Source organism: Ambystoma mexicanum, chromosome 12 (assembly GCF_040938575.1).
Source record: "Ambystoma mexicanum isolate Mex_15411 chromosome 12, UKY_AmexF1_1, whole genome shotgun sequence".
NCBI lineage: Eukaryota > Metazoa > Chordata > Amphibia > Caudata > Ambystomatidae > Ambystoma > Ambystoma mexicanum.
Genome location: NC_090936.1, coordinates 675,303,966 through 675,326,612, shown reverse-complemented (window position 1 = coordinate 675,326,612; position 22,647 = coordinate 675,303,966). Strand labels below are relative to the sequence as shown.

General features: G+C 43.1%; 1 long non-coding RNA gene across 1 annotated transcript in view; it reads right to left on the bottom strand.

Annotated features, from left to right (window-relative positions):
* Positions 1-17,803, bottom strand: part of LOC138513042 (uncharacterized) — an 80,676-nt gene extending 62,873 nt beyond the window's left edge. Inside the window, exon 1 of the long non-coding RNA XR_011281667.1 lies at positions 17,714-17,803. This is a non-coding gene — a long non-coding RNA (uncharacterized lncRNA). The remainder of the gene's footprint in view (positions 1-17,713) is intronic.
* Between the last annotated feature and the right edge of the window lie 4,844 nt (positions 17,804-22,647).

Sequence of the window (22,647 nt, the reverse complement as noted above, 5' to 3'; positions counted from 1 at the left end):
AAGCATACACCTCAGCTGTACTACATCAATTACACTGATTTATGGTTGAAAGTAGAGTGAAATTGAAAGCCCTTTATCTGACTCATCACGCTCTATATGTTCAGGCTGCTTCTTACCTTTGCAATAAGATCATACCCTACAAACCTATTAGAGATCTTCGCTCTGCCAATCTTCACTCTTTCTGGGGTTCCAAGGTTTAAGAAGTTGTCTGTAGGTGGCAGGGTCTTTTCAGTAGCAGCCTCTTCACTTTGGAACACTCTTCCCTTAGCTCTCAGACTCATGGAAGATCATGCTAAATTTCAGAAAGCACTCAAGACCTTCCTCTATCCTTTTTAGCCGGAACAGCAGGACCTTGACCTCAGTATGCCATGCTCCCCCTAGGATCTTTAGCGGCAGGATACCCTGGGGTCACAGTGCGCTCTACAAGTACCTGGTAATATAACATAACATAACATATCATGTCAAACCTGATTGTGTGCTTGAAGTGCTTGTCTTAAGTGCTTGTTGTACTGACCTTCTGTGTTAACTGATGGCTCACCTGAACTGTTTATTCTGTCAGTTTCCATCATGCCATGTTGTTTTTTCGTGTTTCCCCTCCTCTAAATTGTTTGTCAGAGGCACAGCGGTACATCACAAGTTTGTAGCAGTGACCTCCCATTTTTTCTGTTGAGACAATATTGATTTTACCAAATATGGCAACTCTATTTTTATCATGTATTGTGGTGTGCTGGATATTGTTTATTCTGTGTTTAGTGTCTTGGAACATACTGTCAATACGTATTATTTAATACCATTTCCTTATTTCCTTGTTAAATGCTAGAGGATGGGTAGTTTTCAGGGTGAGGTGTGGTATGTGTCTGTGTGATGTAAGATTGGGTGAGATATGAAAAAAACAAAAGAAACAGAAGATGAAGAGAGGAGAGATGGAAGGAAAAAAGAAAGAAAGGCAGCCTTGAGGTTAAATGTGAATAGGTTTTTTTTTGGTTTTTCTACAGGATAGCAGATCCCCAAAATATGTCCAAAACCATTGCCACAAAAAGAGTGGCAGAAAGGGGGTTTAAGAAGTGGAATATTTCATTGGCATGCAAACTGGCAATGCTGTGGCATGAAATGTTAAATGTACTAAATGTGTGGTCTTTAGGGACTCTGTTCATTTGATTTAATAGGTTGGAACACGTGTGGTCATGCTCACTTATTTACTACTCAAATAGGAATTGTAATGCTGGGGTTGGAACGCTCTTCTCGTCATGCAAATGTACCAACAATTTCTTGCAAGACCCGGGCAAACTCTTTGCCCACTTTACAACCAATAAAAACAAGCAACATGAAAACCCAATTCTGACCAGCAGTGTTTGCTTGAGCCTACTCTCAGGCATTACAATAATACATGAAAACCGTCACATCCAGTGCCACTAAAGCCAGGGTTCCAACTCCAGCATTACAATTCTCACAAACATCAGGACTTCAGGACATCTGTCCTGCAGGAACCCTGGAAACGGCTGCAGGAAGAACAACACACACATTGATTTGTCAAGTAGATCAGCACAGGGGTCTTGCTTTTCCTATAAGCTCCTACCTTCCCCGTACTCAAATAGGAGGTTTAGAGAGACGTTTTCCAGGAGGTATGGTTAAGGGAATCTGCCCTTTTGGATTGGTATACCATGTTCCTTCAACCTGCCCAAAAGGTCCTAAATGGTCACCCATTCAAGGGACTTTTGACTGCCATTAAAAGTGAGTCGAGATAGTGGTGAAGAGCTGTAAAGTTTATTTTTTTGGTGCATTAGGGAGTTAAACTCTCTGTTCTCCATACAGTAGACATTTTACTTTTAAGTGTATATTGGTACCCATTGGCACCCAATATAGACCTCTTCCTTCAGATGATTTCTGATATATTAGGGACGTGGTTGGGCCCAAAACATCACACAACTTACCTATGGCAAGTGATTTAAACTGCTGATGTATTGATTTTCAACATAGAATTGCTTCTGGTAAGCAGTCTTCTGTTCTAAAGTGAGTTTTTTTTACTTCTCGTGCCCATGCCAGGTGGGAATAATGAGCATATGGGGCTTACATAGGTTGAATGGTAAATTTGAAGGAGATTGCCCTTCTCGACCTACATGGTCCCGGGGTCGTTCTTCTTCCACCCAGGATTATATTTGTTCTACCTTACCACGGTTCAGCCAATGAAAGGAGCTCTATGTAGTATCTAACCAGGTGAGTGATCACTCTATGCTCTTGGGGAATGTTGGCAACTTATTACCATCATCAAATGTATCCAAATTGAGTAAGGAAGTTCAACAAGTAGAAGCTATTTTTCTCTCATCTCTCAGAAAGAGGACTTCTTTAATCCCAATACTTTCACATTTGTCTTCAAGAAATATATTAACATCTGTGATTTGGATAAAAAAGGGAGTATTACAGGAACCTCATCAATCATACCTTAGAGCTATGATGTATCTATCCAAAGTAAAAATAAAAAGAGAGAGTGGCGGAGAAGAGCACTAAAGAAAAACCTGTTCATAGAAAATGTAAACATTTATAAACTTCAAAAGTAGAATTTTAAAAATGGGATGAAAGTTTGCAGAATCTAACTATTACATTAAGATAGTGAATTAATGTTGTTGTTATTGGCACAAAATTGCATAGTCGATTTTTGAACCCTCACTAGGGATTCTTTAAATATTCAATCTGCTCTGCAATTAAACCCTATATCGACTACACAATGGACAAGGCATTACCTTTCATTATATGCTGGTTGTGGTAATGAGCCAAGCATAACTATACCCATATCTTATCAAGATGGATGGAACCTTTAGTTTGATTATGAATACATTTTTAGTCTGATAATTAGGTTGAAAAAATGTGCAGGCAGCAGGTCCAGATGGGCTTGCTTATATAACTTTGAAAAGCTCAGCAGGTCTCTGGTCTACAATGTTTGTTTGTTTGTTTGTTTATTTATTGTGCGCGCCGGACCCTGAGGTATAAGGGCGCATGTGACAAGAAGGCTTACAGCTTGATTACAGAGGTTACAAGTTTACAGAGCATGGTAAAGCAATTTTCTTAGCTCCACAGGATGAAGGTAAAGCAGTGAAGTACATATGCAAACGGTATGCAGACAGCAGGTCATCATATAGCTGACGTTTACATAATATGTTTACATAATAGCAAATCTATATCAGGTACAATACATGTGGTAAGTATGTGGGGAGAATGCGGGTTACATAGCATTCTCAGTGAGCCATTTTATTGTATTCTTTCTGAATTTGTTGAACGTTTGGTCAGATCTAAGTGCATGAGGTAGGGAGTTCCACAATTGAGCTGCCCTAACTGGGAAGCTGGACCCTCCAATAGTGGTCAGTTTAAATATGGGCACTAGCAGGCAGTTGGGGCTAACTATTCTTGTTGGTCTAGTGGAGTTTTTTCTAGTAAATCATTCTGTGAGGTATTGAGGGGCTTTGTTGTTTAAGGATTTGTGGATGAGGGAGGGCGATTTGCGGTTGATTTTTTCCTCGGTAGAGAGCCATTTGTGTTTCCGTTTTATTTCAGAAATATGTGCTCTTCTGGGAATACTTAGGGCCACTCTAAGTGCATTATTTTGGAGCACTTGTATTCCGTTGATGGTTTGTTTGGTTGCCCCTATGTAGAGGGAATTACAATAATCTAGTTTTGATAGGATAGGGGCTCTGGATAGGATTAGGCAACTGTCATCTGATAGGAATTGTTTCCCGGCTCGTGTTAATTTACATGTATAGGCCGTGGATGAGACCAGTGAGTTTACCTGTTTGGTGAAGGATAGGGTCGAGTCGAGGTAGAAACCTAGGGTTTTTACTTCTCCTGTGACCTTGATAGTGCATCCATCAATGATAAATGCTGAGTAATTTGGGTTGAGTTTAGAGCTGCGAGCTGCGGTGCCCAGGATGATGAGCTCCGTTTTTTTGTCATCGTTCAAGCATAGGCCATGGTTGGCCATCCATGCCTGAACAATGCTGTAGACTCTGTTCACCAAAGCCAGATCTTCCCCATGATCCCCGGTAAGTGGTAGGAGAATCTGGGTATCGTCTGCGTAATTGGTATAGGTGATACCCAGATTGTCAAGATCGTCAAAGAGTAGCTTGGTGAAGATATTGTAGAGTGTTGGCGAGACACAAGATCCCTGGGGCACTCCACAAGTAATGGGTATCGGGTGTGCTGCCGCTCAGTGGGAGAACACCCTCATGGTCCTGTCACTGAAGAATGATTGTACCCAGACTATAGCCTCCCCTGAAAAGGGGGCCGCAAAGCCAATGAAGATCCAATGGTGCCTTTATGCTGTCAATCTAGTTTTCCCCGAATATAGAGGAGCCTAACTACAGTGACTCAATATGTGGAAGTCAATTACATGAACATTAATAGTAATAAAAGGAAAATGATGGTTTCCTCTAAAGCAATGAGACATATAAGCTATAGTTGGAAATTTAATAACGTCAAATTAGAAGTTGTGAAACATCTAATTTATTTGGGTTACTCCCTTTTGGGAAGACTGTCCAGTAGGCATATATTTAGCAGATTAAGCTTTAAAACTCTTGTCTTCTGCTGCCACATTTTGTGGTTAAACTATAAGTTTGGGCATTTTTCCTTGCTACCAATAATAAAGTATTACAAGTTGAAGGTTATTCCTGCTTCTTTTTCCTGGTGTGGAAATGTTTTATCTTGATCTGTTGGATTTCTAGGACAAGATTGAAGGGAAAATGTGAAGGAAGGTTTTGGGGTTGCTCGTCTGTGGGCCAATTTCGGTAATACGTATGAATTTGGACTTGTATCTGTTCAAGGTATAATTAAATGGAAGTTCCTATCATTATATAGGAAGATGTTGGTTCCTCCATCCCACTGTCTATTTGACAATTTGAAAAAAGCTCTGCAGGCCCATTACCAATAGAACTTAAACAGTGGTTGACAATATGTCAGTGATGTATGCATTTGGCTGATATCTCTGTAGATGTGCTTATTATGAAGCCAGATGCTGCTAAAATGAAACTCTGGCTGACCAAATGGCGTAATATGAAACTGCTCAGTTTTCAATATTCAATGTTTAAGCAGAAAAGAAATTGGGCATGACTCCTCCAAATTTATTGACATTTCCACACCCTTTTTGGAGGAGGAATTTCATGAGGCTGCATTTCAATTTTTTCCATACCCTTCATATTTTAGGCCCCTGTCAAAATATGCCAAGGTTGTATTGCACTGGCCCCTGGAAACACTAGAACATCTTGTATTACATTGCCCAAAATTGACAGGCTGAGATCACAATATCTTGACCACTTTGCTCACTACCTGGAGAGGATTTTAGGAACCTAGTGTCTGGTTCCAAATTTTAAGTGGAAGACAGATATCTTTGATTTTAGCAACATTACGTTGTGTATTGTTTTTCTTCCCAAGCAATGAAATAAGGAAGGGAGATGGAATGTAATGCACCTAAGTGGATTTTGCCAGGTTATTTTGTTGTGTCTATGTTTGTATTAGTGTTTGTATTCTGTAATACAATATAAAACATTAATTGGTATTTACTGGATGATTTTGTACTTGTACGTGTTATTTCTAATTATATTCTCAGAGTAATCCAATTAGGGCTTGTTTAGGTTTATTTTTCCCAATCAAAAGTTCTGAAACATGAAGCACAGTATCTGGGATTTCATGTACAGAGGGGTGTGTGCAGTGATCCTTCTATTGTCTTTTGTCTGGCATTGCAGAGACAGACCGCTGCACTCCCAGTCCCGGTACAGGTTGGGCCCTTCCAGTATCTTACTCTCCCCACTTACCCTGCATAAAAGCAGTAGCTATGTGATGTTTTGCAATTCGGCAGCCCTAATAAAACACTGGCTGGTCTAAATGTAGCCAACCCTCGCTCCATTCGCTCAGAGCAGAACCCTCCCTCTTTTCCTTTTGCAAATCACTCAAAACCACACTATTCACCTAACTCTCTTCATCTCTTCCACCTCACTTCACACCTAAGATTGACTGTATCATTTCATGCCTGTATCTATACTTCGACATGCAAAATTGTCCTGTAATGCTAATACCGATGTAACTACATTGCCCTCCACTGTAACCAGCAAGCTTGTCTTCTCTGTATCAGCGCCACAATGCCCTTGGGCTGCTGTGCGATTTAAAAATGTGAATAAATAAAGAAAGAAATAAATTAGTGATGCAAATCAGTACCTGCTAAATTATTTTGCTGTCTTCCTCAAGAGACCTGACACCTCAAGGCCTGCCATTCTCACTCTAGGCATTCTGAAAAGCAGTCGAGTGCTGACAGAGGCATAAGGCAATATCTTTTTCTTCTCCAGTATGGGGTCTGGCATGGATTCACATGCTCATGAATATTCCCTGTTGTCAGGCTGGGAATCCTCAGTAAAAGAAAAAACAGTTTCACTTTCACTTTAAAACTGTATTTCTCCTCTAAACCAACCACTGTCCTCTGGGTCATACTGCCTCCATCCAATGACAGTCCTCCCCCTAAGGCACTCCTCTGGCTGCCCTCTTTAGATTTTTACCGCATGCTTCAGTGTTGGGAGTCCTCGAGTTGCTCTCCCAGCTATTTGTATGTTTTTTTGTGTTTTTCGACGGTAAAAGTTCATTTATTTTGTTCAAAGAGCCTGTGTGCTCTTTTCTTCATCTGCCGACAGCAGGGATCCATTGTCAGTGAAGTTCTGCGCCCCTCAAGGGCAAAGGTCATCGAAGATTCTAGAAGGCCATTGTGGGCTTATCACGTGCCCTCCGGCCACTACAGAGGAGAAGAAGCAGGGAAGGTCCCTCTTCAGGCCCTGCACCAATTGTGGGCTACGAAATGTGTTTGTGAAGGACAAGCACTTACAATGCCTCCAGTGCCCACACCCGGATCATAAGGAGGTAGAGTGCGAGATATGCCTAGGTTTTTCTAAGACGACGAAAGACTGGCACAGTAGGCTGGCGGTATGGCTTAACCGAACGAGGCCTCTGGCCTGTGCTCTGAGCAGGGTCATGCCTCGTCCAGGACCGGTCGGTCCGAGGAGCGGTCTTCTAAGTCCTTTGAGGGCGCCTCATCTGTGGGAGTCCAAGATAAGGCCAAGATCTGCAAGTCTGAGTCCCCATTGCCAGCCTACCATCAAGCCCCTTTTCAAAGAGGAAGTCATCTACTGTCATGATTCCTGCCCCTCATGTCCCCAGCCCTCCAAGATGTCTGGCTGGAGCCAGGCCATGATCACCTACATGGCCCTCAAGGGCCTCTCCATCCCTCCAAAGACCCACTTGTAGTCAGACTTGGCGCTTGTGGCACCAGACTCACTCACTCCCATAGGATAACATTGGGGATTGGACTTGTAGTGCTTTGATGGGGACAAGATGGATACCCCCACATATTTCGGTTCCCAGAACTGCATGTGCAGTCTAGTCTTTTGGGTGTGGTTCAGCCCAGAGACACCTGGGATACCCAGAGGCTATTTAAGCTACGCCCAGGCTGAGAAACATGCTTTGTGTTTTCTGCACCTGCAGCGTGACACTCACCGTGTTCGGATCGGTCTGCAGTAGGCCAGCATCTTTCTTCTGCACTCAGCTCCTGCAAGAACAAGAACACCACTAGGAACAGCCTTACCTTGCGGCGCTTCTGCCCATCATTCATTGCTTCTTCTGTTCTGCGGGCATCTTCGGCGGTGTCATTCCCATCCCGGCATGCCGCTTCCTAAGGAAAAGGGAAAAGAACTGAAAAATGGCATTAGTAAACATTCAGCAAATCTTCGCTTATTTTTAAAGACTGTACAAGCTTCAAACGCTTACCTGAATCCCAGCAGCTCTGGGGGAACTCTGTCTCCGGAACTTCTCATCCATCTGCAAGAGGGAAAAGACACTCCAGGTTAGCGTGGAAACATCTAGAGGCGCCACATACCACGCTTACTCACCGCATTTCTTCTTCATAACCGGCATCCACGCTGAAAATGTCGCAGCACCTAAAAGACACAGAAAAAGAACTCAGTTCAATACAAATACGAAAGGGTTGCATCGCGCATCGCGCTCTCACTCACCTTCAGCACTACTCATCTCAGCAGCACGTCGCCACCCCCGGACGCCGGCCATCATCTAAGGAAGGAAAGGAACGAAGTTAGAGAACTGTTCAAAAGACTCATTATACTTACCTGTCGGACTCTTGCCAGTGAAGTAACTAGGCAGCAACAAGCCCACATCAATCAACGCGCCCCTGCGCTGAAAGCAGGATGGAGAGCACACTTTCCAAGGCCCAGTCTCCAGTCGAGTAGACTCCAGGGAAGGGTTCGAGGTCGTAAGAGGTCAGAACAGGCTGAGTGACGTCCCCGTGGATACCAGGTGAGTGTTACATCTACCCCAGATAAACTATCGGAGAAATCTGAGAAGCAGAGGACAGAGGAGAAGAAGGGCGTGCAGCCCAAACAGGCTGAACCGGAGCAGGCAAAGACCTCGTCGGCGACCCGGTCGATGGCTACTATAGCCAAGCCACAGCAGCTACGGGCACTGATCCTACGAGGCTTCCATGGTGCAGAAAGTGTCCTTGCCCCCACGGCGCAACACCACTGTCGAGACTTTGACAATGTCTGCAGGCACACCAGAAGGGGGAAAAATACTCAGGGAGAAAAAAAGGGGTAGGCAAGGAAGCCCCGAAACAGCCCTCCCAGGTTGTCGCCCAAGCTATAGAGGTCTCGTCCATGGACGACGAAGATCAGGAGCCCATGCATATGGTCCACGATGACGAGGAGAATGACGGCGAGGGCTTAGCTTTCCTGTTTTGCCTTCTCAGTCGAGGGACATTTTCTTGGATATTCTGTCAACTCTCCACACCTTGGTGTCAGAGATACAGATGAGAATGCCTATGACACCGGTACCTATGGTCCCCCAGGTTCCTGATCATCAGCCACTGAAGAAGAGGAAGCATCACCTGACGCCCCCATCAACCTCCTCCACCAAGTAGGGCCCAAACTCCCCCAGCAGACCCAGACACGGGTACAGGAATGGATACGGCCACAACGACGGATGATGATGAGGACATCTCCGCAGCGGACGGTGAGTCTCCATATTTGGAGGTGGGTTCGTTCCACTCCATAATCGCCAGGGCCTCTGAGCTATTCCAGCTGCCGCCCGAGGAGACCAAGAAGGAGGGCTTCTTTTATCAAAGGCGAGAGGCCAAGAGGAAGATGATCATGGCAGTGCCCTTTCTGGACAATGCTTGGGAAGAGGGCCTGGCCCTCATGAAGAACCCTTACACAGCTCCAGCCAAGCGGGATTGGCTGGAAAAGAAGTATAGGGTGCCGGTCTCTGCACCCAAGTGCCTGATGTCACAACCATCGCCAGACTTGGTGGTGTCTGCGACCACGAGGAAATGGTCAGCTAACCCATCCTTGTTGACTTAGATCCCTCCAGACAGCAAGGGGAAAAGGATGGACGCCATGGGAAAGAAGGTGATTTGCAATGCAGCGTCCACAGTCAACGCACTGGCGATCCTGGCCAGGTACGACAGGGAGTTGTGATACGAGCTTGGATCGATCCTTAAGTTCCTCCCAGACGATAAGAAGATGGAAGCCCTCGCCCTCTTCAAGGAAGGGGGAGGGGCATCGGACCATACCATCGGTGGCATTGGACATCGCCGGCACAGGGTTCCGGCAAATGGGGAATGGTGTTTGCCTTCGACGGCAGGGATGGATGAAGGCCACTAACTTCTGTCAGGAGGTCCAAGCGAAGGTGCTGGACATGCCCTTTGATGGGGAAAATCTGATTGGGAAGGCCATCAACGAGTCCCTACAGGCCTTCAAGATGGATACAAAGACGTCCCGTTCCCTCTGCATCCTCCAGCAGCACCGCTCTTCTTCTTTTCACCCCTCCAGGGGAAAATCGAGCAGGTTGTCAAAAGGGTTCTCCACATATTACAGATGCCGCTCCCAGGCATACGGTAGTGGAAGACAGCGTCATCGTCGCCAACAGGGTAGGACGCCAGTGCCCAAGCAAGCCTGAACCGGCCAAGATGTTGGACCTCCACTTGTGCACCCAGGTGGGAGGCTGGCAGACGAGGTTCGTCAGCGAGTGGAGAAAGATCACCACTGACGGATGGGTGCTGGTTAGGGGCACACCTTGGAGTTCCAACGCAGGTGTCCTCATATTCTGCCTCATATTCTGCCGGTTCCCCGTCAGGAGCAGCACACCCTGAGGGGGTCAGCACACGCTTCTGGAGGAGGTACGAGCCATGCTGGGAAAAGGGGGGATAGAGCTAGTTCCCCAATGGCTCCGGGGCTCTAGAGTCTATTCCAGATACTCTCTTTTTTTTTTTTTTAAATATATTTATTGATTTTTCAAAAAAAACTTATACAAACAGCATCATCCACATTCCAGATACTTTCTAGTCAGAAAGAAGACAGGGGGCTGGAGACCCATCCTGGACCTACAGCATCTGAACAAATTCTTTAAATCCCAAAAATTCAGGATGTTCATGTTGCAACACGTGCTCAGCCAACTGGAGGAAGGAGACTTCTTAACAGACACCTATTTCCACGTCCCCATTCACAAGAAACATCGGAAATTCCTACGTTTTGTGGTGCAAGACCAGCACTACCAGTTCAAGACCCTACCCTTCGGCTTGAAGTCGGCCCCAAGAGTGTTCACGTAATGCCTGGCACCAGTGGCGGCCCATGTACGTCTACAGGGCATACTCGTATACCCATACCTGGACGACTGGCTGATACGCGCCCGCTCACTGGTGCTGGCCGAGGAACACACGGAGACGACCGTCCGACTATTGACGGATCTGGGATTCTCTGCCAACTATCTGAAGTCCTGCTTAACACCATTGCAGAATGCGCTGTTCTTATGCGCCAGACTCAAACGGTGTCTCAGTGTCTTGCCTGGTGTCGCCCTCGGAGGAGAGGCTAGAAGCTATTCAAGGAAAGGTGCAAGTTGATGAAGACGGCCACAGTGCGGGCCATCAAGTCATTACTGGACATGATGTCATCCTGCATCTACCTTGTCCATCTCTGCAGGTTGCAGATGCAACTCCTACAGGAATTCCTGAACGCCCGTTGGATACAGGTGTCCGGAAGCTTCACAGACACGATACCTCTCAACAAAGAGTTCCGACAGGCGATTGAGTGGTGGGGCGTCTGCTCCAACATTGCCTAAGGCATGGGATTTTAAAACCCCCCATACCAGGAGATGGTCACCACGGACGCCTTCCTGGAAGGTTGGGGAGCGCACACCGGACGTCTGCACGCCAGAAGCCTGTGGTTGCCGGAGGAGAAAGATCTGCATATCAACATTCTGGAGCTACGGGCAGTGTTCTAGGTCCGCAAGTACTACCGTCTCTGAAAGGCAAGGTGGTGAGGATCTTCGAAGACAACACCACCACCATGTACTACATCAGGAAGTAGGGGGCAATTGATCCCTGATGCTCTCTGAGGAATCACAGGACTTGTGGCACTGGGCCGTCGGACAGGAGATGTTCCTCACCCTTCTTCACCTGGCAGGATTCAAAAACACCATTGCAGACTCCCTAAGCAGGGAACTGCACTGCTGCCACATGTGGGGGCTTCATCAGGATCAGGTGGTCCGCCTGTTCATCAAATGGGGCAGACCCCAGATCGATCTGTTTGCGACGACGGCAAACCCCAAATGCCGGAAGATTCCACTATCCGAGGAGCCTTGGGGACGCGTTCCCCTTTCCGTGGGGAGGGCTGTTTCTGTATGTGTTTCCTCCATTCCCTCTTCTGCTACCAGTCATCAACACACTCAAACAGTGTCAATGCAAGATGATACTCACCTACCCGGCGTGGCAGAGGCAAATTTGGTATCCGGACCTTCTCAGCCGGTCAGCTTCGCTCTAGTCAAGTTGATGGTGGTTCCGGATCTTCTCACCTGAAGGCTTGGCTCCTGCAGCCTTAGAGTTTGGAGGTTATGAGTTGCCAGCAGACTGCAGGGAGGTCCTCACCAAGGCCAGGACATCAGCAACTTTAAAGTGCTATAGCCATAAGTGGAAGAGTTTTGCTACAGTGTACCGGCTGCAATAATTACCCCTCTGAGGGTCCCGGCTGCATAGATCCATCAATACTTGCTAGCCTTGGCAAAGGCTGGTCTGGCGCACGTCTCCATCAAGTTGCATCTGGCGGCTATTTCCCACTACATCAGATCCTCAGGAATATCCTCGTTTTGGTCCCACAAACTCATCAAGAAGTTTCTCAAAGGACTTTTCCGATCTTTCCCACTGGTGAAGGCGCCTGCCCCGATATGGGAACTCAGCGTGGTTCTGAAGAGACTCATGGGGGGTCCCCTTCAAGCCTATGCATCAGGCCCCACTCAAGTTTCTCATGTGGAAGACGGCTTTCCTTGTGGCCATCACCTCCTCCAGACATGTAGGTGAGATCCAGACCCTATCCTGCAAGCAACCGTACCTGACTTTCCACAAATGAAGGGTGGTACTGCATATGCACCCCTTTTTCATGCCGAAGGTTCCGTTGGAATTCCACCTCCACGAGTCTTTGGTGTTACCTGTTTTCTTCCTGAAACCTTTGTCGCCAGTGGAAAGGGCCTTGCACTCGCTGGACGTTATTTGTGCCCTGAAGTTCGACGTGACACGCACAAATAGTTTTCGGAAGACTTCACAACTGTTCGTGAACTTTGTTCCTGTGAATCATGGGAAGGCTGTGTCCAATGCTTCAATTTCAAGGTGGCTCTCCGGCTGCATCACAAACTGTCATCGGTTGGTGAACCGACCGCTGCCCGGCCGTCCGAGAGCCCACTCCACCAGTGATCGATGTGACGACGACGTTCCTGTTTGGTGTGCCCTGCTGGACATCTACAGGGCTACTACATGGAGGTCCATGCACACCTTCACAAACTTCTACTGCATCGACAGGGATTCCAAGGAGGTGTCCAGAGTCAGCCAAGCAGTGCTAAGCAACCTGTTCGCTTGAGGTGAGTCTGTTCCAGAGGTAAGAATGAATTTCTTCTGTTGAGCCTTGCCACCTCCCGTGGTTGTGTAATGTTGTACTGCTATGTATTTGTTATGCATGAGCATGTGAATCCATGCCAGACCCCATGCTGGAGAAGGTTTAAGTTACTTAGATGTAACTATTGTTCTCCAGCATGGGTCTGGCATGGATTCACATGCAAACCCTCCCTCCGGCCCCTATGCAGCTCTTCTTGGTCATACTGCCACTTTACGTGCTTACCAAATCTGAAGATGGCTGCCAGAGGAGGGGCTTAGGGAGAGAACTGTCATTGGATGGGGGCAGTATGACCCACAGGACAGTGATTGTTTAGAGGATAAATACAGTTTTAAAGTGAAAGTGAAACCGTTTTTTCTTTACAGAGGATTCCCAGACTGACAACGGGGAATATTCATGAGCATATGAATCTATGCTGTAGAACAATAGTTACAGGTAAGTAACTTAAATCTTTTTCGGCTGCCTCCCTATCGGCTATCTCACCTCACCACACCCCCACTCCATCCCACCACTCCTGTATTGACACCTGCTCCACATTTACACCCAACATAGTGTGGAGAAGTAGTGGAAGATGAACTTCTTAAGAATCAAATAGAAAGCTCCGTGTAGCAGGACAATATACTTTTTATAGAGTTGTAGTTATCACAATTTCTGGTTAATTGTTTTGGCCAGCCCAGTTCATAAAATAAGAACATGGGCAATATTTTAAAGCCAGAGCTGGTCAGAACAATGACAGATTTTGGGCTATCCCAGAGGAAATGCAAATCTATTTATTCAGGAAGCACACTGCTACTCTCCACTGCCCTGTCTACTTCCCCAATACCTTAAAAGCATGGCAATCCATGAAGAAAACCCAAACCCTCGAGTTAGCACTTAGACTCGTAAATACGTTCAAACCGAGGAGATTCCATGACCCAGGGTATCACCATCCATGCCAGATCACCAATAGGGAACATAAACAGAGGGGATTGGGAGTTTCAGCGGTGACATGCATCCCAGGGTGACACAAGCAATGTTCTTTGGACATCATCAATAAACATTGCACATATCCTTCAAATTTGCCCATTGTACTGGTCTACCAGGATGATCTACTCCTCCTTGGAATTCAGAAGAAGAGCAAGCACAGTAAGGCAATGAGCAAGGTTTTGAGTGTCCTCAATTAATGCAGCAGAACGGTGTGGCAATACAGATGTTAGTTTAACACTTCCTAAGTGGAGCCCCTCGTCATGTCATTACCAGAGTGGGGGCAAGGTTTGTGAAGGGCAACTTCAAGCTGATAATCGGGCACCAACACTGAAGAAAAAGATGTCCTTTTTAGGTCTCTGCAATATCTAAACCGGATTAATTGCACATGTTGCAACAATAACCAAACCTTTCACAAGGATACTTAAAAAAGAGCTTCGTTTGTATGATACAAAAGAGCACGCTGATCATTTCAGACAAGTGAAGAAACTACTATCCAAAGCACCCTCTTTGCAATTATTTTGCAAACGTGGTCAGAAAATGCACATTGTGGATGTAGATATCCTGGGTCTTGGCGCAGCAGTTCTCATAAAACCAAAATATGTAAGAGAGAAGACCATTTTATTTGTATCAAGAGGCTTGTGTCTAGTGGAAGCTATTCAGTGAAAAGACGCACTGGCGTTTATAGAAAAAGAGGCAATGGCATTTACATGGGTGACCAGGTGTTTTCTCTAGGAAGAACCATAAGCCCCGACTGTACATTGTGAAAGAAGGTGGGTTGAACAAAGTCTTTCCTGGGTTACTTCGCATTGTGGCTAATATAAATGTTTTCAATTTCACAATAAGGCAAATACTAGAAAGCAGGCACAAAAGAGACTCCCTTTACGTCAACAAAAACACAAGGAGATATTCACAATGATGATTTCCAGAGATATTAAGGAGGAATGTTATAGAAGATGATTGTGAGTGGCAGTAAGTGATAAGTTGCGTAAAGAAAGGGTTGGCCTCAGGAGGTATGTGTTAGTGCCACTTTGCATCCATATGATCTTCTGAAGTATCATTACAGCAAGGAGTGTTGATTGTGCCAACAGAGGCAGGGAAAGAATAATGAATTTACCTCACTGAGGCCATTTGTGAAGCAAATTGATGAAGTGTGAGAGAAGTTCTGGGACCAAGACTGGTCAGAGAGATTGATGTCCAAGTAAAAAGTTGCAACGATTGCATGACTGGCGGTAAAGCCCTACAAACACTTTTTGCAACCCTTAGAATTACAGACATACTGTGGGGGTATATACCAATGGACATCAAAGGGCCATTATGCCTATTGGAAAATGTATTTCATTAAGTCATAGTTCAGACAAACTACTTTTCGGAATGGGTAGAAGTGGCCTTCATGGCCTATTCAACCATGAGCGACGCCATGCAAGATTTCTTGAGTGACCAGTTATAAGCACTGTCAAACGCCCCATCTAATGTACTATATACAACTAGTTGGTGGAGTTCTATAGTAGGATTTTGAGAAAAAGCATTCAGTGAGCAATTGCACCTGACGTGGTTTGAGCAGTCAAGTTTGATTTTGGCAGCAGCAATATGTAAAGAGTGCAGACATCAGAGTCGAGGATTTGAGAGGTTGAGGAAACCCGGTACTGTCAAGGAAGGAACATCGACATTTTCAGAGCCTGCTAGGATTGCTAAAATGGGTTGAAACAGTGTAAAAGTGAACAGTGGCAAAAAGTTAAATATGCATTGAGTGACTCAAGTGAGAAGTATGGCACAAAAGTCAAATGTAAGCAATGTAGCACGCAAAGATTTGGGTAAGATAAGTGCACTGGTGCAAATGAGTGCAAAGGTGGTTGTTGCATGGGCTAAAACAGAATGAGGTATTGCAAGAGTGCAATTCAAGAAAAAAAGGCGGGAAAAGGCAATGGAAGTAACCTCAAGAGAGACAATAAGGAGAGAAGAGTGGAACACTGACAAAGACGATTATAGTCCATTGCAGTGAGGCTGCGTTTGTGACTTAACCGTTGCTGAAGCAACCATGGATGAGATGTGTGCAAACAGGTAGGATGAATATGACGTTTTGTGTGTGAGGGGCAAACGTTAGGTCCGGAAGAGTGCTCCCAGTGGTTTAAAATAATTGTACTTGTTAAAATAACGTTGCTCGTGAGGGGAGATGATGCTCTGAAGACGTGTGTGTGTGTGCACGTGCGTGTGTGTTTATTTGGGTGCTGCTGATGACTGTATGAGTTGCACAGCATATCCTTTAATTCATTTCGTCCCTCCAAATGTACCACACATGCGTTCTGTGGCTATGCTGGTTGCTGATGTTGTTGCGGGTTAGGCAGTGCATATACTCCATTTTGTTCGTCCCTCCAAACCTACACCTACGTAAACTTAATCCTACTGTGTATGCATAGATGTAATTTTTGTTTACCTTAAAAAATAAGTATCTCCAGTTTGGCTGCTGCCATTTTCAAAATGTTCCCAGTGTGCACACCTTCTGTATATGTCCTATATGTGTGCCAGAAATCCCCAAAACACAAGCTGACAATTTCCAAGAAATAGTGGCCTAAAGCACGATTATTTTAAAGGTTTAGCCTCGTTTCGGTATATATGAATATATATTTAAAGCTATTACTGATTTTGAATACTAATGTATCAAATCCGTATATGTATGAAATCCGTATATATATAATTTAGCATTGTAACATATAAAATCCTGTTCGATTTTAAATATATGCACTTGATGACTAATCAGTAAAATAAAAATTGAGCAGATACAATGGTTCAAATTGCATGCTGTTATGTGCTGTAAATCAAATTAGTGCAACACAGACATTTGCTTTGTGCCCCTGTGATCTGAACTACCGGAGGATATCATGTAGAGGAGAATTGTAGTCGTAAGATGATTGATGCATTTGATGACGTCATGCTATTTATGTCAATTATGTACATTCCGACAGGTTGCAGGATAACCCCAGAGGGGGTAGAATATTGGGAGACATTTTTGTTGCTAAGTTTTTGTAGTAATAAAGAACCCTTTTAATGAATGCCAAATGTGAGCCTACCATTTGTTACTGAGAGGGTACCTTGAGATGCACTTTGGAGTGTGAGAACATGAAAACTGCAATGCTCTATTACTGACGATTCGCCACTTAGATACTCTAAAATTGCCTTTTGCCTGTGCTTCTGTCCATGCTGATAACTTTTTAAATAAATATATATTATAGGGTATCAACTTCATAGTTAAGGCTATATAAAGCACTTTACATAGGAAAATGAAAACGCATATTCCTCTGTTACTTTGGTTCTTATCGAGGAAAGTTGACCCAATTTGGCATCCAACTGATTTGTCCAGATCCGAACACTCATGGAAAATTTGGCACTTTTATTCCACCAGTAGGTTATCCCATCATATACCTTTTTCAAGGGATGATCACTGCTGACTTAAAGAAACTATCCTATGCACTACCGAAACAGAGTAACTTTCACAGAAAAGAACTTGACAATGTACAAAACATGTTCTCAGATGTAAGCCTCACGTTTAAACCAGCAGACAAAGGAGGAGGACTGATGATCCTCAACATCAAAGATTATGAAGAAGAATGTGCCAACCAACTAGCAGACGGACAAAAATACGCTCCAATAGACCCTTATCCAACACCAGAAATTCGGAAGAACCTAGAAAGTCTACTGATGGTAGCAGAAGAAAAAGGATGGATAACAGACAAAGCACGTCACTTCCTCGCAGCCCCATCCGAGAACACCAATATTTTATACGTTACCAAGGATCCACAAAAGATTGGTTAAACCTCCAGGAAGACCCGTTGTCTCAGCCATAAACAGCATTCTTCTATTTTTAGGTACTTATCTGGGCCCCTTTTTGCAGCCTATAATACAAACAACAGAAAAATATATTAAGGCTACAACACACGTTTTCAATATATTAGACAAACTACAGATACCAACCAATATAATCCTCTTCACAGCAGATGTATGAAGCTTATATTCCTCCATAACCCACAATTTGGGACAAAAAGCAGTAGAGTGGCTACTCCTACGTACAGAGAATATACAATCATCAAAAGAATTTCTAATGATACTGTTAGACTTCATTGCTCAAAATTCATACTTCAGATATAAAAACCAGAATTATAGTCAAGTATCTGGAACATCGATGGGGGCAACAATGGCCGTGTTATGCAAACATATTCATGTATAAATTTGAAACAGACCACATCATTAACCACCCCTTCTGACAGAAGCATTTACAATGCTGGGGCTGATACATCTATGATGTATTTGGCATATGGAAAGGCACAGAAGAAGAATTCAACACATTTGATAACTACCTTAACACCATAGATGACAGGATCCAATTTACAACAACCAGAAGTCATAACACATAACAAAGTAAACTTTCCAGATGTCACAATCAAAAAATATAGACTCCACATTGACAACAACCTTATATCAGAAACCAAGTGATTGCAACAATCTACTACATAGACTGAGTTTTCTACCACCAAATTCTATCAGAAGTCTACCATATAGTCAATTTCTTCGAGTCAAGAAAATTGTACAGGATGAAACTGAATGCACCAGATTACTTAATGAAATGGCAAAAATATTCATACAAAGAGGGTATCAAGATGAAGGAATCAGGAGTTTCCTACTCAAGATTGACAACATTAGCAGAAAAACCATACTAGAGGAAGAAAAAACCACTACACAACCCCCTCTAATATATGCAACTAAATACTCAACACAAAGCATTAAGATCAAACAATTGTAGAATAACATTGGCACTTCCTATCTGAAGATAGAACTCTGGGAAACCTAACCTCTACACTACACCACCAGTTGTATATACACACGCAGTAGAAACGTGAAGGACATGTTGGTAAGAAGTGGTACAAGGAAACCCTCTGAGAAACCAAGAAAGTGTGGAACATACTCATGTCTAAACTGCACAAACTGTAACATGGTACAAAAGGGAGACATAATATTTCATCCAAACACAGGCAAAAAAATATACTTGAAAAATATGCAACATGCGACACATCTAATGTCATTTACAGCATCAAATGTCGTGGTGGAAAATATTATGTTGGACAAACAATCAGAAAAGCCAAAATCCATTGGAATGAACATCGTTCAAATATACGCACAGGAAACCTCAAATCTCTAGTTGCACAACATTTTAAAGAGGCACAACATCACATCTCGCAAATGAAATTCCAAATAGTGGAGACCATAAAAAGGAGATACTAGTATCAATATCATCAAACTCTTAAAACAAAAAGAGACCTATTGGATAGATAAATTGAATTCCCTACATTCAGGGGGCATGAACGAAAAGTGAAACGGGAGGATAGCTCAGCAGCAACTTGCTCGTCTTTGAATCAAGACGACACGGAGCAACACAGGTTCAATCCCCGGGTCTGGGCTTAGAAACCACTGGATATTAAGCGTGTTATAAATAACATATATCAAACTATGCATGTTTTCTTTGAACCAGCTATGTCCATAGACAAGAATGTTACACCGTATAACACAGTTCCAAACTATTCTAAAACCGGCACACTGGTGACCAAGACTAAGAGAACAACAACTAGTGCTCAAAGTAGTCGAAAAGTAGGAATTATGTCCTATGAAAATCCTCAATGAACAAACAGACCAACAAAAACATATGAATGCAGTAGTCGCACAGAACATTCTGAGAAGGCACACAATTAATTTTTGATACTACCATCTTATTACAAACGTATTATTATATTTTTCCAGGAAATTAATTTCTGATCTTTTTTCTAAAATGACAAACTACAAAATACCTCCTATTTGCTTTATTTGAGCATACAAGATCCCACCTTCATTTAATTTCATTTTGAATATTTATGTAAAGTTCTGTCCATGTTTCACTGGACTATCACAAACTGAAATGAATTTGAAATGGCCGCTGGCACGCAGTGACGTCATCACGCTGCGCATGCGGCACCATTTTCCAAATAATACGAGCAAGGCACACAGGTTGTCGCATCCCAGCAAACCTGGTGTCCTGCCAAAGCTTGTATTAAGAAGAAGAAGGTAAGCTGATACTTTTTGTTAGCACTATGGCCAACATTTAAGCACCCCTGATAGAAATGATGTACTTTTAGGGAATTTGCCTAATTGGTGACATTTCAATATACAGGGCACCAGAGCAGAAACTCTTGGATAATACAGACAGAAAGCAATTAAGGCATTATGCATACCTAACTCTTTATACAATGTATATTATCTGTATTGGTAAAATCAAGAAATCCTTCAAAGTTGCAATATTTAGGGAAAACCCACAGCATTACAGAGACACCTAAGAGCCCCAGATCAGAGAAAGCAACAATATGGTCAATGCAAAGCTAAGAAACAGAAGCCTGGTAAATATGAGTGCACAACTATAAATGAGTTTACAACATTTTTTTAAATTTAAACAAATAACTTTAGAAACATTTTCATATTTAATATCATCATTTGTACATATCTTTTTCTGTTTAGAAATTGTCCCTGAAGATGGTCATAAGGACCGAAATGCATTGGACATACATTTCAACAGGCCTTCTCTTTACACTTTTTTGGAATAAAAACATTTTACAAACTTCTGAACTACTCTAAATCACAGTATTATTTTTCAACGTTGAAAGAAGAGAACACAACAGATCTAAATAATGAAAGAATTTAGAGTGGGAATCCACACAGGTCCTTCCAGCTGTTTGGGTTACCATAAAACATTCAGTAAATCAATTAGTGCAACGTAGACATTGGCTTTTTTTTTGGCCCACGGCTTCGCTTCCATTCCTACTTGTTTTATCATTTGTCTCTGTACTTCTTTCGGGCAATCCCTGACCCAGAATATGATAGAACAATGCCACTGTTTTTCCCATGGCTAACAAGTCTCAAGCTGCCATTGGCTTTTTGCCACTGTGATCTGAACTACAGGAGGACATCATTTGGAGGAGAACTGTAGTCGTAAGATGATTGATGGATTTGATTATGTCATAGTATTTATGTCAATTATGTACATTCCGATGGGTTGCAGGATAACCACAGAGGGGGTAAAATGTTGGGTGGCATTTTTTTTACTATGTTTTTGCAGAACCCTTTTAATGAATGCCAAATGTGAGCCTACCATTTGTTACTGAGAGGGTACCTTGAGATGCTCTTTGGAGTGTGAGAACATGAAAATTGCAATGCTCTATAACTAAGGATTCGCCACTTTGAGACTCTAAATTTGCCTATTGCCTGTGCTTCTGTCCACGCTGATAACTTTTTAAATAAATATATATTATAGGGTATGAACGTCATAGTTAAGGCTATGAAGAACTTAAGAACTTCATAGTTATAGCGCTTTACATAGGAAAATGAAAACACATATTCCTCTATTACTTTGGTTCTTATCCAGGAAAGTTCACCAAATTTGGCATCCAACTGATTTGGCCAGATCTGGACACTCCTGCAAAATTTGGCAAAGTTGCATCCATATTTTCATGCTAAAAATGATTGCTGAAAATTCATTTCATTGTGATTCCCATAGAGGCTGAAAAATTACGCTTTCCACCTGCACATCTCAAAATTGTCTGCTTCCATTTTTGAGATTTTTGGCACACACCAAGGCCTTAGCCTGCCCTTGTGCATGCTAAATATCAGATCTGCCAACCTACAGATATTAGCTGGGCTTGAAAACATGATTTTGTCCCGCACTGGATCTCCCAGCAGTCATATGACCGCTTCTTTGTGTCAGGAGCGGCTTGGTCTCTGACTTGCCAAACCAACAACAGGTGACCGACTGCTATAAGAAAATAAATTGAGTTTGAGAGGCGATTGCAGTGTCTGATGTGTGAAGGCCTTTTCAAACTCAATATCCCATCATGAGCTAACGCTCTCAATGGTCATTTTGGATGGCTGCTCTAGCCACACCCCATATTTTGTTTTATTTATTATGTATTTTTATTTTATCTTTTTAACATAAAAATGCCCCATTAAAAGCCTCCATTAAGCAAATAACGTACTTCCAATTTGCTTATGGTAACATTTCAATTTGCTACTCGCTCCCTGAAACCAAAGCAGCCCAGTGGCTAGAACACACCTATGCAAAAGTTGTAAGAACCAAAGTGTTATAAAGGTACCTTGCAATATCCTTTTGCCTATTCAGAATCTAACAGTAATTCTGATTTGGAAATGTACAATTCAAAAACAAGATGCGTTCAATTAAGTTACTTATACTGCTGCAGAAGTTGAAGAAAATGTACGATTGAAAATGACTGATCCCTAGGAAACCCAAACGTGTGCAGTAAATATTGTATTTAAAGTGTTTTAACAAAAGCAAGTACTTGTTTTGTCCAGCAGAGAATACATTTTGCATGAATACCTTAAGTTGAGTTTATTAACAGTACATTTTATTCAGCAATATTCAATTTAAACACCTTTTTTTTGTTTACATTTTAAAAAAATAAGTTTAGGAAATGTCAAATTCCTTGATAAAACATGCATTAAGAACATTGGTAAAGAATCCAAAAGCAGTACTGGAGAAGAAGATGGATTATCCTGCATTTTATCCGAAAACGGAGTTCAGCCTATGCTCAACATTTTTGAAGAGGCAAATCATCAGGTGACTGGGCCATTAGAAGACTGTGACACCTTTATTAACAGAGATACTGGAAGCCATTTATTTAACTTAAATGAA